Genomic DNA, 17,346 nt, shown 5'->3' on the forward strand with positions numbered 1-17,346 from the left:
CAGCTATAAATTGAAGGAGTTTGCCAACAAAATTGATTCATCAATAATAAACAAAAATATATTGCAGCTACAATGTATAAACTTGTAAGGAGTTTGGCAACAACTTCACTAGAATAAACTCGTAAGGAGTTTGGCAACAACTTGACTAGAATAGACTCGTAAGGAGTTTGGCAACAACTTGACTAGAATAGACTCGAAGGAGTTTGGCAACAACTTGACTAGAATAAACTCGTAATAAGTTTGGCAACAACTTGACTAGAATAAACTCGTAATGAGTTTGGCAACAACTTGACTAGAATAAACTCGTAAGGAGTTTGGCAACAACTTGACTAGAATAAACTCGTAAGGAGTTTGGCAACAACTTGACTAAAACCATCAATAAACAAAAATATATTACAGCTATAAACTCATAAGGAGTTTGCCAACAAATTGACTAGCATCATAAACAATAAACAAACAAGATATCTCAGAGATCAGCTTTCGGCCATGTTGGATTCTGATCTCTCCAAAAATGTAATATGCAATACTAGACCTCATGTCAAAGGAGGTGGTGCATAGAAGGGCTAAATCGGCCCATGGCGATTTTTTTCCCGGAAACATATTTTTGTCAAAAGCATAATATCCCCGATTATGTGGGAGGAATTAATTTCCATTCCTCAATGTATATATTCTTTTTTTGGTGATTTCATTATTTCCACATCAAACTGCATAAGAAGCTAATGTTTTGACCACTAATTATTATAGAACACATTTTATTTCCTATTTGTGAAACAAATTCACCCCATTTGTTTAAGGTTTAATTTTGTATATGAATCATCACGCTCCGTGACACTAAAATTAAATTTCATTTCGTTTTAGTGTCTAAAATGACATGTATTTGGTGAAAGTCTATCATAATATCATTTATAAAATAGGATTCGGCCATGGGCCACCATGCACCACCTCCTTTCAAAAAGAAACCTTCAGTACGTTCCGAGAAGTAGCGGTAACAAGAACTGTTTACGGACAGAAGAAGGACGGACCATTGACGCAGAGTGATTTGAATAGCCCACCATCTGTTGATGGTGGGCTAAAAATGCTGTATACCTATATACATCTTTCACTCAATGAGGAAACCCTGAGCGTTCAAAATGCCAAATTCAATGTTCCCCACAAATTCCTTATACCTCTTGGATGTAGTGGGTAAAACCAGTGTATTTGCACATGTATTGGCTTTCGGGTACTTTTCGTCCCAAAAAGCAATTGTTGGTTGTGGACTGAATCCCAATGGTGGCACCTCTTTTGCTCCAGTACAAAACTGGAGAATCTGACTGAACTTTAGCGCCACAGTTTCTTCTGAAATAAGAAATATAGCAAATTTTTACTAGTTGGGTGACACCTGAAGGATGTCACAGAAAGAATGAAGCGTAGTGAGGGGCGATAAACTCTGTTTCAGCAGTTTTCATCAAAAATCGCTCAATATCTAAATTTCAACCAATGAGAAGACTGTGTTAAGGTTGGGCCGCAGGGCCGAGTGGTTAAGGTGTCCCAACATTTTATCACTAGCTGTCCATCTCAGGGATGCGAGTTCGAAACCGACGTGGGGCAGTTACCTGGTACTGACCGTAGGTCAGTGGTTTTTCCTCCGGGTACTTCAGCTTTCCTCCACCACCAAAACCAACACGTCCTTACAAATATTGTAAATGACCCTGGCTTTTAATAGGACGTTAAACAAAAATAAGTAAAACTGTCTTGTTGCCAAGGAAATGGAAACCCATAAAGTTGAATTTGCTGTCCCATAATACCCCTATTTCATTGAAATCAGACAATACATGTATCTAAATTTGGACCAATCAGAGGCCAGGAAATGGCGACCATTTTGGTAAAATGTGAAAATGGGGTGACCAGAGGGACCGATGTCCCATGATGTACCTACATATCAAATTTCATCAAAATTGGACAATATCTTATTTTGGACCAATCAGAGGCTGGGAAATGGCAGTCATTCTGTTTAAAAAAAAGGTTAAAGTGAGGTTACAAGAGTAAACCGGTGTCCCATGATGTACCTATATTACTGTACCAAATTTCATTGCAATCAGACAATATCTAAATTTGGACAAATTTCCTCGAAAAGATAGGATTAACTCTTTCAGATAGGAATATCCAAGATTTTATGGGAATTGGCTCGCCCCAATATTAATCTTGGAGGAAAATTGTTAATAAATCACACTTGCGCGAGGAAAATCCCATTTTTGTATGAATTCCCCAGTGGAACACAATGATACAAATGAGAGAAGGAAAATTGTTTGTTTGTTTGACATAGCCATTTCTTTAAATTGATATTTCGAGACTTTCCCCATAGTTTAAAGTCAGTATCAGTGTCTTTGTCAGTGGTCCATGTCGAGCAAATTGGGAGATTATCTATTTTTTTTTTTATTCAAAACTTTTGCAACTTCTTCAGTAGTGTTGGGAATCACTAATAAGTTCATGATCAATCATCATCATATCGATAATTGATCGATCATGAATATAACTTTAGGGAAATATCTACAAAAGCATTAATATGAATTGTACATTATAATTACCCAGGTAATTTTATATCAAGAACAGGTGAGAAAGTTATCTCCCCTTTTTCTATCACAGATGAAAATTAGGTAATTAGCAAGTTTTAAATTGTTGTATGTGAATTTGAACAATAATTCATGTAAAGGAAGCTTAACCATGCATAATAAAACATGTTTTTATTTTTAAATATCTTTTTTCAACCTTTTATCAGGTAGCAGTGTACACCAGTTTGCCCAGTTTCTGAAAATTAAGTGGCAATTATCTCTTACTCTTATATATATTTGGTTTGTTAGCTTTGTTTATCACCCTTTGAATAGCCAGCTGAGTCAGTTTGAGGCAGGGTCTCCTTGTAGTAGTTAGTGACTACCTCTGAACAACATGCAGGAGACCTGTCTGTCCACATGCCATCCAGGAAATGGTGCAATAATTTATGAAAATGAAGCTTACCAAGCAAAATAAATAATATTTTCTTTTCAAATAAATGATTTAAACTTCTTGTAAGGTAGCAGTGTAGACCAGCTTGTCCGGTTTCTGAAAAATAAGTAGCATCTTTAAGTCTGAGGCTTGGTCTCCTTGTAGTAGTTGGTGACTACCTGACTGAACAACATATAAGAGGCCCATTGCATGCCATCCAGAGCAATGAGGGTAAAATGGTCTTGCCCAAAGGACACAACCACGACAGCACATACCGGCCTGATTGTCAGCTTCCCTTTTCTTCTGCAGGATAACTGTTCAAACTTTTCTATACTTCTTCTATATATATAATACTAATAAACTTTGTGTATTTGGTTTAACAGCCAAGTTCATTTAAGGACGTGCCAGGTTTAGAGGTGGAGGAAAGCGGAGTACCAGGAGAAACACTACCGGCCTACGATCAGTACAGTTAACTTCCCCACGTAGGTTTCGAACTAGCAACCCAGAGGTGGAGGGCTAGTGATAAAGTGTCATGACATATCTTAACCACTCGGCTATCGCGGCCCCTCAATAATAAATAATTAATAAACTATCTTACAGTAAATATTGTGGAAAATTTGTTTCTTAATATCTAAATGGCTTGAAATTGAGAGAATAGTTTTACTAAATGAAATGAAAACCATATTTCATACAAAGTCTCAAAAACATTTTTTCAGTAGAACATAGAGGGTAATTACTTGCGGTCTAAGGCTTGCAATTACAGTAACTGTTTAAAACTTTTTAATTCTTATTTGTCACAGTTGCAATTGTAAAAGATGTGAAAATTAAAGAAAATGGTGTTATCCCAATATCAAAATATTTGATAATGAGAGAATAGTTCTACAATATGAAATTAAAACCAGATTTATGTAAAGTTTCAAATTCTGAATTTGTTTCTTCAGTAGAATATAAAAGGAAATTAAGTGCGGTCTTTGGCCAACAATTTAGAACACCCCTCCTAATGTAAATACGGAGTGTATATGCATATGGTGGTGTTGGCCTAAAAACAGAAACATATAAACTATTTACATGTACACTAGTCCCTGTGTTACAGTATTTTACCTGTGTGGAGATGACATTATGAAGAAGACTATTTTGTAGAATGGTTATCATTAAAATCCTGGTCATTGTTTGAATTTGTCAAATAATTTTCTATAATACCTTTATATAATTAAAGTTTAAATTCAAAAGATAAAAAAAAACTACATATGGTTCCCCAACATTGAATTTAACTTAGTGCTACACAATAAATACATAATAGTTAAAAAAAAACATAAGTATAAATTTGTCAGAATTGGTTTCTTGCACATTGTTTTCTTTGGTATATGTAAGCGAAAGGTTGAAATATGTTGGAATGGTATTTAAAGCAAAGATATTGTCAAAATTTACTAATTGCTACCTGTGTGCAGATGAAATTTTGGAGAAAAACTATTTTGTAAAATAGTGATAACAAAATATTGGTAATTCTTTAATTTTGACAAGTAGTTTTCTATAATACCTTTTGTAATAAGTTGAAACAGATTAAAAATTCAAAAGATAAAACAAAAATACAACATGGTCCCACACCCTAAATTAGTTAATTAAATTAATGTGATATAACAATTGACATAATTTTAGTAAAATTTTGTCAGAACAGGTTTCTCGCACATGGTTTTCTTTGGCACATGTACATGTAAGCAAAGAGTTGAAATATGTTGATATGGAATTGATAATAAAGCAACTTATAGATATTTGAAAATTGACTAATTCATGAAATTTCAAAGTCAACTATTTTGTAAAATTGTGATAGCTAAAACCTGGTAGCTCTTTGATTTTGTCAAATAATTTTCCATCTTATACTTTTTTTTGTAAAAGTTGAAATTAATTTAATTTTAAAAGATAAAAAAAATGCATGACACCCAAAGCAACATAATTTTACTTAATGCAACATAATAATTGACAATATTTTAGCTTAAATTTGTCAGAATAGCTTTCTTGCATATTGTTTTCTTTGGTGCATAAAAGCGAAGGGTTTAAATATATTTGAAAACTTATTTCATATATTTATTAATGCAAAAGATGATATAATTTGACACTGTCCTAAGAACCATCTCAATAAAGGGCAGGTCAGAGACTTAAATTTCAAAATTTAAAGCATTAGAATATAAATATTTCATTAAAAATTTGAAAAAAAAACTTCTATTAATACTGAAAAAGAATTGTTCAATATACTGCTAGTGTGTACTGAAGTACATGTACACTAGTTCCTTGAAAGTTCGTGTCATCGTAAGCTAATATGTATGAGATATGATTCTCGAAACGTCGTTGCTCCTCAACATAAACAAATATCAGCTGATCAAGACATCAAAGCATCAACCAGAGACCTATACTAGTATATAGGTCTCTGCATCAACTAACGACACAGTAATTTCATTAAACAAACAATAAAGAAAGAAATTAAATATTACATATTTAAACGTCGCCTGTCTCTAAAACGTTAATGAACACGTAACATTTACACTAGGCCTACTGCCAGTACTGGAAGCCTACGACTCAGTACGAGTTTAGATTTGTTATCGAAAAGAATTGAACGCTGGTCTGGGTTGACGATGAATACTGATCCTGGAAAGCAACAAATATGGTCATAGTAGAACAACTATAATCTCCAATGTCACTTTTGATATGAGATGGTATTAAAAAGTCCTGGCCCTGACGCGAAAATGTAATACAACTCACTTATACTGCCTGGAGTTGAACGAGTAAGCGGCGTGAAGTCCCCGGTGTTGTTCCATCCGGAACTCCTCGGAGAATCATTTCAGTCATAATACCCGATGAGTTCAGGATGGCGTTATTCTATATTGTCCTTTATATATGCGGTCAAGCCGACCAAACCAATTGTGTTGATAATTTCTATTACATATAAACTTCATACGTCAATTTTAATGGACCTGTTGATGTTAATGCAGGCTTTCAACACACACCATCAAGATGACTCGCGCAAAACAAATATAAACCAGTTGATTGTAATGAATTAATGCTGATAACTATGTATGCCGATCCGGCCATCTGTTCTACCGTGCTAAACGGAAAGGAAACACCCGGTCTTGCGTCATCAAAACAGGCAGGAAAATACCCCAGTCGAGTGGAAAAAATACTGAGAAGGTCGAAAAAATAGGCCATTTTCAAAACAATCTTGTAACCGTTCTGCTAAAGATATCGAAAAACTAAACAGACTGTTTTCTTCAGGAAACATTTATCTCTTTGTATGTGCATTGTATATATCTCTGGATTTTTTTTCTGAATTTTGAGGGCGATTTAAACAGAACCTCTTAGTCAAAATGACGATTTTGGCATGTTTGACCCAAAATATCTCATGAATACGAATTTCCACAGGGATACCAGATACATCTAGACTAGATCGAGCCGAGTTTTGCAATAGTTCAAAAGCCCATCATAATTGTATGTGTCATTTTTTTCGCTCCAACATCGCTACAATAGCCGGCAAAAATCGCGAATTAGCTCATACTATCATTACGTTCCGTAAGGAACGATAACGCGTTATCGCCCCTTACTACACTTCATTCTTTACAAAACATGCATTAATTACCATTACGCAAACAGAATCAATAAAAGAAAGGGGGAAAATGGATGGTTCTAGTGTTTAGCTTTATATATGCCAAGTGTTTGTTACTGTTTATTTCCAAATTGAGTCCATAATTGGCAAATTTCTAACCAGGAAGCTCCCGAGTTTGAGACAGGAAAGTGATTTCATGCATTATATGCATAAGCACAATCCAAGTTAATTTTATGAACAATTTTCAAAGAATTATAACTAGGTCACATTGTTCATAAGGTAATAATTATCATATAAAATGAAGCATGAACATGCTATGTTAATTTTTGGTACCAAAGGAAAAATCCCTCACAATCACAGAGGAATTACATTTCTTAATTGCCTTAGCATACTTTTTACTTACTGTCACTGATATTCAATTTGGTTTTCGATCAGTGCCCAAGATTATAAAACGTTCGAGTATGCTCCAATGAAATCTGATGTTATATACCATAAGTCAAAAGTGCATTTTATGTTCAGCCAACTCTTACCTTCTACCTCCTCCAAATAATCCCTCCAAAAAGCAATGCACTGGGCTTGGTTCACCCGGGAATTTGATCCTGGCTCATCGAGCTGATATTGAAATAGGTCCTCAAAATTATCCTGGGTCCATTTCACAGATTTGAAGAGGAATAATGGTCATCGATATCAGAATGGTCCAACAAGTCGTTAACCGATTATACCCAATGATCGGCCTACCACTTGTTTGCATATTTCATAGTCCCATTTCTATTCTCTTTAAATATATTCTAGAAATTATGCTGTAATAATTGCTAAGTATTATTAAATATTTGTCCATTTACTGGGGGTTCTATATATTTCTGTTTTTGTACATGTGACAATATAGATACATGTACTCACTGTCTAAATGCCTCGCTAGTCCGATCAAACATGTATGAATGTGAGGCTGTTTTAACAAGCTGTTCCACAGATTCCTGGGTGGAACAATTGTAAAATGGGATTCCAGCATAGGTAAAGAAATGTTCCAATTTTCCCAAGGCCCGACTCCTAGCTGTTTCTGTCCGTGCCTTTAGTAGCTGTAGAAAAAAAGATGCAAATGGGACTACACAGGCAAATATTCTTAACGTAAATTTAATGTTAAACCAGCAGATTAACGGTTAATTCACGTTGAAACGTTAGATTCATGTTAAATTATAAATAGAATTATTTTTCTGAAAAGATCCTTTTTATTACTCCAAATATTTAAGCAAATGTATTTCATAGATATACCAGGTAACCATCAAAGTTGTTTTCTTTACTGTAATGTAATAAATAAACATTTTTTTTTATAACAAATTTGTCACACACTTTAACATGAAATTCACGTTAAAAATTTCATTTTCTAATATATTACAAATATTGTATAAAACATGACTGATGGTTACCTGGTACTGGATGTAAAATAAATTTGATTATTCTAAAAAGATGATTTTCTGAAAGAATGAAATGCATTAAAAATATAACATTATAAATTTATAACGTTTAATGTTAAATTCACGTAAAATTAGAGAATAATTACTAAAAAATTTCATGAGAATGGTTTAAAGCCCCAGCTGCTGTAGGAACTACCGATATGTGTGATGTCAATTGAAAGGGCTTGGCTTATTTCTTATCAGTATCTATTTATAGAACAGTTGAAAATACCCTCCACAATGGACATGCACACGCTTCTCATGGGGCCCCAAAGGAGATAACCCCAAACTTGAAGCGGCTTCCCATGGGGATGCTTCCTGTCAAGTTTGGTTGAAATCTGCCCAGTTGTTCGTCGCCTACAGGAAAAAATTGTGGATGACAGACGGAGGGACGACAGACTCTGCGTGATGACAAAATCTTCAACCTTGGGACCATTGTACATTCTCAATTTCTATATGCATACCTCCTTCAAGTCTTCTTTTAGTTCCCCATCCGGAAGGTCTGACCATTTAACCTTGGTTTCTTTAGGTCCAAACTGCAAGGCATGGACCAAGAGGGGAGAGAAACAATGTGGTGCAGGACCTCCATGAAAAATTGACAGTGCGATCAATCTCCCAGCAGCCAAAAATGGTTGTTGTCACAAGATGAAATTAAGAACATGCATGGAGTTCCAAAACGTTGTCAAAGAGATAATGGTCCGCTTGTAAGGGTAATTCCAGTAAACGATCTATTGGTCGTATTTTGATCACCCGGTCGAAAACAGTAAAGCAGATTTTCAATTCCTACTCATTGAGCACTAGGCATATACATGTGAAAGTTGTAGGGACTTATGCGAGGTTTATTAGTGCAAAGTCATGGGTGGTAAGGGTAAAGAACAGGGTAAACATAAAATTGCATATATTTGGCACATGTGATACCTTATTATTCATTTTTGTAACCAGTTACAGCCAAACCCCGAATAGTACCCTGGTAATCGTGACAGTCCAAATTATGTTAACATTTATCTAAGTTCATGGGGTTTTGGTTCAAAAGTCACCAGCACTTACCTGCTTTATTCATAGAGATACTTCTCGAATTTGGAGGTCCTTCAAATAAGTGGGAATTGAGCAAATGCTCCATAACAAGTCAGAAATATTCCCTCTTTGGGCCTCATTGGTCAATTCCTTCCTCAGACGTTCCAAATTCATCAGAAAATTTGATGAGTAAGTCATTTTCTGGCTTGAATGTTCCACTCGTCAATTTCCTCACTGTTGTATCCCAAATTGACGGCCTATGTATATTCATCCGAGTGATTACATGTCGGTTAATGAGTGTTTCTAATTGTGTTAATGTTATGATGAGATTCCTAAAAAGAAATAATCAAATTCTTGTAAACAATGCTTGGGTGGTTCAATATGGAAGCGACCAATATGGAAGTTGAAGGAGTAAGGCCCTTGAATTATCATTAGCACAGTGGGTCCAATTATAACTAATACCATTGGTGACTGGAGCAAGCTAAAATTATAATGGAGGTTTTTGAGAAAATCACCATTTTTAGGATTTGTGGCATACTGCCATGAAATGCAGTCACATCTGGGACATTGACCTTTACCAGGGACCTTGAAAGTTTGCAAAAATATTGTCCGCACTACTTGCCATGTACAACTTTTTAATACAAGTATCCAATATTTCAGCAACAACACACAGTAGGAAAATAGAATTATAAAAGTTTATGGAGCTCTTTATTGAAGTAAGTGAGAAAACAGAAACCTTCACCAAAACTTTAACCTGAAGTGTGACGCCCACATGACAACATAAGCTCCCCCTCCTTTGTCGGGGTGAGCTAAAAATTAATTCATTATCACAAGTCAGCATTAGAAGTTGCATTTGGTTGAATTGTTTAATCAACAGGTATACTTACTCATCAGAACTATTTTGACTTTCTCTTGGAAGGATCTCATCTTCACTTGAAGACTCCGACTCTGAATCACTTATAGTAACAACATCAAGATCATTCCTGCAAGAATAGCAATATAACAGTTTTAAACTTGTGTTAAAATCGCACGAGTTGGATTATTTTTAATGCCCGACCATGAAACTAAAATTCTCCGTATTTTTCTTCATGTTGCTTGGAGATAATGATTCCAAATTTGGTGTGTGGCTTCAACCTATGGGGTTACATATAGAGTTTGCTGCAGCTCTTCTCGTTGTTGGACGTCCTACAGGAATATAATTCCGCAGATTGTATGTATTATAGATGGATGTGGATCGGTTTCGATCATTTATCAAATATGGTGATATTTTATATATATTAAACATCATGATTAGGACCATTTACATGTTCAAAGGTCAATGTCATTGAATCCCAATGTAACCAATACTACTCATTGAGACATACGAGCCTGTGACATCACACGACTATAGGCCTAGTCACATGACCACAGGCTAGAACTGACCTAAATGCAGAAACTAACAAACCTTTGTCAAAGAGGTAAATGTCAAAGGCCAAGCTCATCAAAACCCACTGTAACCAACATTACTCACCCAGATGTATAAGCGTATGAAGACATGAAGTTTCATGACCAAAGGCCTACTTGAGCCAAAACTGACCTTAAGGCAGAAAGTAACGCTATGTCCCAGAGATCAAGGTCAAAAGTCAAGGTCGCCAAAAACACTTCATGGTGGGATGGTGGGCACAACTTTTTTTTATAGTTACTCCACTACACCAATATTAGACCCCTAAAGAACCTCCATGCTAACTAAGTATTATCACACTAATACGGATATAAATGAATGAATGACAATCCTCTACCTTACTTGTACCAAAAAACTATTACCATGTATCGCTTTTCTGAGGTGTGCTAAAATAACTAACCATTGTGGGTAAGTCAGAGATCAATTCAATTTCCTTATTTTCTTCAATGGTCTCAGACTGAAGAAAATAAGAGTGCACTTGTTATAACGTTGAGCAATATTACTTTTATATCGGCACCTAGTGAAATATCTTCTTATAAACAGTGAAACTCTTATTTAAGGACACCTATATAAGGACAGTCTCCTGTAAAGGACACTTTCCTTATAATTAAGGTATTGTATCTTTTATGTAATGTCCTTTCTTTGGCAACAAAGGGACAGAACTAGTATGATAATTAAAGCAACCTCTTCTTTTACAACATTTTCATTTCCATATGATACCAATCACACATATTAAATTGCAAAAAATTCCGACATGACATTATGGTGTGAAACAAAGGGGGAAAATAAGAAAAAAAATTTGCAAAAAGATTTAACAACATCCATAAAAGAACTTACATGCAAAGTTATGAGCATTTTCTATCTCTGCATCTGTCTTTGCATCATCATTTTCGTCTCCAACATCCATATCTTCCCCATCCATATCTTCCTAAAATGTTATTAATTATTATTATTTAGAACTTATCATTTTTTTTATGATTGGTTTGAACAAGCCAGAAAAGGTTTAAGCAACGGTAATGTTTTGCACTTTTTTGTCTGAAAATGGCAAAGGGGGTTTCAAAAATAATATAATATGTGCAAACTTGAAGCAGCTTCCTATTATGGTGATGCTTCATGTCAACTTTGGTTTAAATCAGCCCAAAGTTTTTTAAGAAGTTGTTCAAAAATAGATTTTTTTATGTGTGACCACTGATTCCAGCTGGTTCATGAGAGCATATAATTCATTGTATAATATAAGAATTTCCATATATCAAAAAAATTCACTTTGAATATAGAAAGGGCATAAAACTGATGGTAATTATAACAATTTGATTTCTACCTCGTTCAGCCAGCGAACTTGCATCGAACAGCTTGTTCTAATGCCAACATCACGCATTGTCCCATACTGTTTATGCGAGTAGAGGGCAAGCTCTGTCCCTGGAATGAACAATCGGAAGAACTCCGATGCACATTCCAGGGCACCCACAAAATTCAGAAGAACCTTAAAATTAAGAAAACATATATTTATACATGTATATATGATATAGCCAAACCGCCATCACATAACAAGAGACCCAGGGGCCTTAACGGTCACCTGAGTAAAATATACTTAACCATTCTAGTACTTCTAAGTGCCGTTGACCTTGACATTAAAACTTTCCCAAAAAAATCTTTGCAGTTTTCTCTACAACTTTCAAATGTATATGCCAATATAAAATGTTGATAGATTGGCAGGAAAATGTGAAAAGTTAACATCGCACGACGGATGGACAAAACACAATTGCAATCGGTCACCATGAGCTCTAGATCTGCTCAGGTAACCTATTAGGCAGAAACTTATGTTTTGCTTTCTGCGACTTTCTATGAAAATTAAATTAGAGGTAAATAAAATTCAGCTAATTAAACATTAAATTTATTTCAGGGAGCTTTTGTTTTTTCACTAAGGTATCTAGTTACTTATTCTAATTTCATTAAAGCATATTGATTGAATGGTATGAAATTGTTAAATAGTTTGTAAAAGTAACATCTTATAGATTAAGTGAAGAGATGCAAAAACGTATGCCAAGTATAAATTGCTCATAACTTACCTCTACTGGTGAAGATTCTGTACACTTTCTGTATACAAATGCAGTTCCATGGTTAATTTTAACAATGAAACCATCCACTGGCTCATCCACAACTTTCTGTTTTCTTTGTTCCCTTAGCTATAAATATAAAAAATGAACAAAACTTTCACCAAATAGAAATCCATGTCAAACAATATTTAGAAAAGTGTGTCCCCTTTTTCACAGGTATATTTATATAGTGCTGGACTATGTATCATTTGCCAAAATAGACTATTTGTCCAGGTTTGGAATCATATTTACTCTGAAAAGCCAGCATAATTATAAAAGTTTGTAAAGTACTAAGACAATTTAACATTACCTACTGTTTACCTTAGTGTAAGAAATGTCAAACCATGAAAAGGATTTGCATCTTGTCTCATTGAATGTTCGCCAAGATTAATTGCAAGACGCAAAATTCTCAACATAAACTAAATCAGAAGAATACTGATACCAATTAACAGAACAGGAGATAACAGCAAATACAAACCACTTGGAGATAGATTTCTTTTCTTCTTTCCAGTTCAACATTTTCACTCTACATAAAGATTAAAATACAATGTACATACTTATGTAATCCACATTATGCGGCATAATATGCCACACAAACTCAATTTATTACCTGGTTCTGGTCTTAATATTCTACTAATTTGATGAACAGACATGACAATTTTCAGTAACATACTAATTTTCTTATTTCATATATTAGGCCATCTAAAAAATATTTCTGGTTCTCAGACACAGCCGCGCACCTAAAACAAAACCGCAGATGAAAACTTACATATGAAATTTGAGAAAGATCCATTCAGTACTTTCTCAGAAATAGTGATAACAAACTTCAATTGTCAAAATCCAAGATGGCTGTCTGTCGGCCATGTTGTTTTCGAATTGGTCTCGAAATGCAATATGCATAACTAGGCACCAATGGTAACCTACATATGAAATTTGAGAAAGATCCCTTCAGTACTTTCTCAGAAATAGTGATAACAAACTTCAATTGTCAAAATCCAAGATGGCTGCCTGTCGGCCATGTTGTTTTCATATTTGTCTCAAAATGCAATATGCATAACAAGGCACCAAGACACATGAAATTTCAGAAAGATCCATTCAGTACATTCTCAGAAATAGTGATAACAAACTTCAATTGTCAAAATCCAAGATAGCTGCCTGTCGGCCATGTTGTTTTCGAATTGGTCTCGAAATGCAATATGCATAACTAGGCACCAATGGTAACCTACATATGAAATTTGAGAAAGATCCCTTCAGTACTTTCTCAGAAATAGCGATAACAAACTTCAATTGTCAAAATCCAAGATGGCTGCCTGTCGGCCATGTTGATTTCAGATTAGTCTCAAAACGCAATATGCATAACTAGGCACCAAGGGGAACCCACATATGAAATTTCAGAAAGATCCCTTCAGTACTTTATCAGAAATAGCGATAACAAGAATTGTTTACGGACGGACAGAGGGGCGGACGGACGGAGGGACGGATGGACCACGGACCACGGACGCAGGGCGATTTGAATAGCCCACCATCATCAGATGGTAAAAATACCAACCTACTGTGCCTATTATGGAAAGCAAATTATCTGAGAAACAGAACAGTTTTTTTAGATGGCCTCAGGCTTATGTTCTTTGGGCTTCAAATGCAATGTTCCTGAATACTGAGAAGAAAACAATAAAGTAAGATGTTTACATTTGGCGGTTTATGAATGAAATTATGAATGAAGCTTAAGAGGAACAAACCTTTTCTCTATCTTGTTTTAAACATAGTTGAAACTCTTCATCTTGTTGTTGTCGTAATAGACGAGTCTTATTAATATCTGTATCTTCATCCTATCAAAGCACAAGAACAATTATACCTTCAAAGTAACTGAACTAGTTTTAAATAAAAATCAATTTTAAGATATTTTTGAGAAACACTATGCCCCAAATTGAGGGCTAAACCATTCACAAATGTCAAGTCAAACATGAGGCTAGAACATTGAAATTTATGGTATTAATTGTATATTAAATGTAAAAGGTAATTAAACAAGCAAATTCTTAGAATTGATATCCCCGCTTACCCCTCATTCGTAAGGGTTTAATGATATTGTAAGAAAAGTCTTTTGAGTGTAGATGCCAATATGGCACTGAAAGTAATGATTTTGTAAGATAATTCTGTTGAGGTTAGGTTGAAATATGTAATTCCTAGGTGCTGACAAAAGATGTGTCACTTGGCAGAAAATGACATTTTTCGTTTATAAAGGGGCCATAACTCAGCCAAACATTGTCCACGAGAACTGTCAATCAAACATGGCCGAGCCATTTAGGCATTTATTCCCTTCACCAAGTTTCAAGAAGATCCGGTAATATTTGTTGCAGTTATCGCACAGAAAAGAAATGTGACAGACAGACAAACCTAAATTAATATCCCCCGTTTCGGAGAGAGCGGAGAATAATTAAGTATCAAATGAAGGTCATGCCATGCATTAGTATAGAACTAATGCAGTAAACCAGGTGACCTAAACATGAGAACAAGAGAAATCTGTCAGTGGCTATTGTATTTAATGCAGATGTTTTTAATTGCACTTTATGATTGAAGTCATGCATTAAAACCAATTTTGACAGTCATGGAAAATAGAAATATATATCAATATCATAATCATGCTACTAAATAAAATACTTACTTTAGGAAGCACATCACCAACAACTTCTGCATCAGCAGCAGTGTTCTTTTCCTATTGATAAAGATGAATCCAATTTTAACTTTTGAAAGTGAAACTACATAGTCCAGTGTTTTCTCAAAAAAGATATCGAATATCAAACTGTAACCAATGAAATCTACTTAATATAACAAAAAAGTGTAATGTCCAAGAAAAAGTGGAAAGAAACCTTAAATGTCAAAATCAAAGATAGACAACTGGCAGCAATGTAAAAAATATCTCAGAAAATAGAATATGCCAGACAAGATTTAACAAGACAGACGGGAAGACGGACAAAACCCCAAATTAATATCCTCCGTTTCAGAGAAAGCAGGGGATAGAACATATATAGTATCCATATTTCATTACCTCATGCTCCGTAATACTGTTCAGATCTGATTCTGATTCCTCTTCAATTAAAACCTTCCAAAAAGAACACATTCAACAATATTGGACCTGTACACATGAAACATTTATTAGCACTTATTAGCATAAATAATGGACGAAGGCTTGTAGCCTCTATATCCATATCAATATCAATACATAGTATAATATAAATATTTCCTATGTAATTAATGGCTTTATATTAGTTCCTGTACATTCATGAATAATAACGTTTATTTTTCCAATGATCATCTAACATTATTTCAAATTTTATGACAGAATCAGCATCGACAACAATTTGTGGCAAGCTATTCCATAAATCAATAACTCGGTAACTGAAAAAATGTTTCCTCCCATCAAGACGACATCGCTTTTTGAATATTTTCTTATCGTGACCTCTGGTTCTACTCATCTTGTCCATTTGGAAAAAGTTTTGAGTTATTCTACTATCGTATATGTTATTTACTATCTTAAAAACGTTAATCATATCTCCTCTGGTCCTACGGTGCTGTAGCATCGGGAGATTTAACCGTTGTAGCCGTTCCGGGTACGATATATTTTTAAATCCAGGGATAAGTTTTTGTTCGCCTTTGAAAAAGGAGACATATAGGTATTACTTTTCGGCGTCGGTCGGTGTCGGGTCGGCGTCGTCCGGAAAATGGTTTTCGTGCGATAACTTAAGTAGTTTAGAACGGATTAATTCGAAACTTCATGGGAAGGTTCATTACCATGATAGCTCGGACAAGTTCGATAACCAAAATTATTCGCACCTTTTTAAAAGAGTTATAGCCCTTTTATTTTTTTGCGAAAATGGTTTCCACTCAATAACTTGAATAATTATTACTAGGATTAATTTGAAACTTCATGGGAAGGTTCGTTACCATAATACTGTGGACAAGTTCGTTAACCAAATTTATTTGCACCATTTTAAAAGAGTTATGGCCCTTTAATTTTTTGCGAAAATGGTTTCCACTCAATAACTTGAATAATTATTACTGGATTAATTTTGAAACTGCATGGGAAGGTTCGTTACCATAATTACTGTGGACAAGTTCGTTAACCAAATTTATTCGGACCTTTTTAAAAGAGTTATAGCCCTTTAATTTTTTGCGAAAATGGTTTCCCACTCAATAACTTGAATAATTATTACAGGATTAATTTGAAACTTCATGGGAAGGTTCGTTACCATAATACTGTGGACAAGTTCGTTAACAAAATTTATTCGGACCTTTTTAAAAGAGTTATAGCCCTTTAATTTTTTTTGCGAAAATAGAATGTTCGTTACCATAATACTGTGGACAAGTTTGTTTATTGTTTTTTTTTTATTCAAGTCCTAGTTTTTAAAGAGTTATGGCCCTTTAATTACTGGAATTAATTCAAAATTTCATGGGAAGTCTTTCGCAAGTTTTTTAAAAGAGTTATAGCCATTTATTTTTTCAAGTCCTAATTTTAAAGAGTTATGACCCTTTAATTATTCGCATACACAGGCGACACCTCCACTTCCGTGGAATTCTTGTGTTGCCCTTCTCTGCACATTTTCAATGAGTTCTATATCTTTTACTTTAGATGGGTTCCAAACACTTGCAGCATACTCAAGGTGGGGTCTAACTAGAGCTTTAAATAGCATTTTGAACATGGAGTTCGTCCAGATACACAAAAGAACATGTACTATACTGAAGTGGTGGTGACTACATAAGCCCAGAGGACATATATGTATATATGTCTCTGATAAGCGTCAA

The 17,346-nt window shown here is 34.7% G+C and overlaps 2 long non-coding RNA genes across 2 annotated transcripts; both read right to left on the reverse strand.

Moving 5' to 3' along the window:
• Window positions 1–9,146: 9,146 nt before the first annotated feature.
• Window positions 9,147–10,913, reverse strand: LOC117318745. Its single transcript, XR_004530446.1, has 3 exons — window positions 10,857–10,913; window positions 9,903–9,998; window positions 9,147–9,347 (listed from the first exon to the last, which is right to left on the reverse strand). It is a non-coding gene; the product is annotated as an uncharacterized LOC117318745 (long non-coding RNA).
• A 999-nt stretch (window positions 10,914–11,912) lies between these two features.
• Window positions 11,913–15,629, reverse strand: LOC117318744. Its single transcript, XR_004530445.1, has 6 exons — window positions 15,593–15,629; window positions 15,209–15,259; window positions 14,286–14,375; window positions 13,028–13,075; window positions 12,523–12,639; window positions 11,913–11,936 (listed from the first exon to the last, which is right to left on the reverse strand). It is a non-coding gene; the product is annotated as an uncharacterized LOC117318744 (long non-coding RNA).
• Between the last annotated feature and the right edge of the window lie 1,717 nt (window positions 15,630–17,346).

Source organism: Pecten maximus, unplaced genomic scaffold (genome assembly GCF_902652985.1).
Source record: "Pecten maximus unplaced genomic scaffold, xPecMax1.1, whole genome shotgun sequence".
In the NCBI taxonomy this organism is placed as follows: Eukaryota; Metazoa; Mollusca; class Bivalvia; order Pectinida; family Pectinidae; genus Pecten; species Pecten maximus.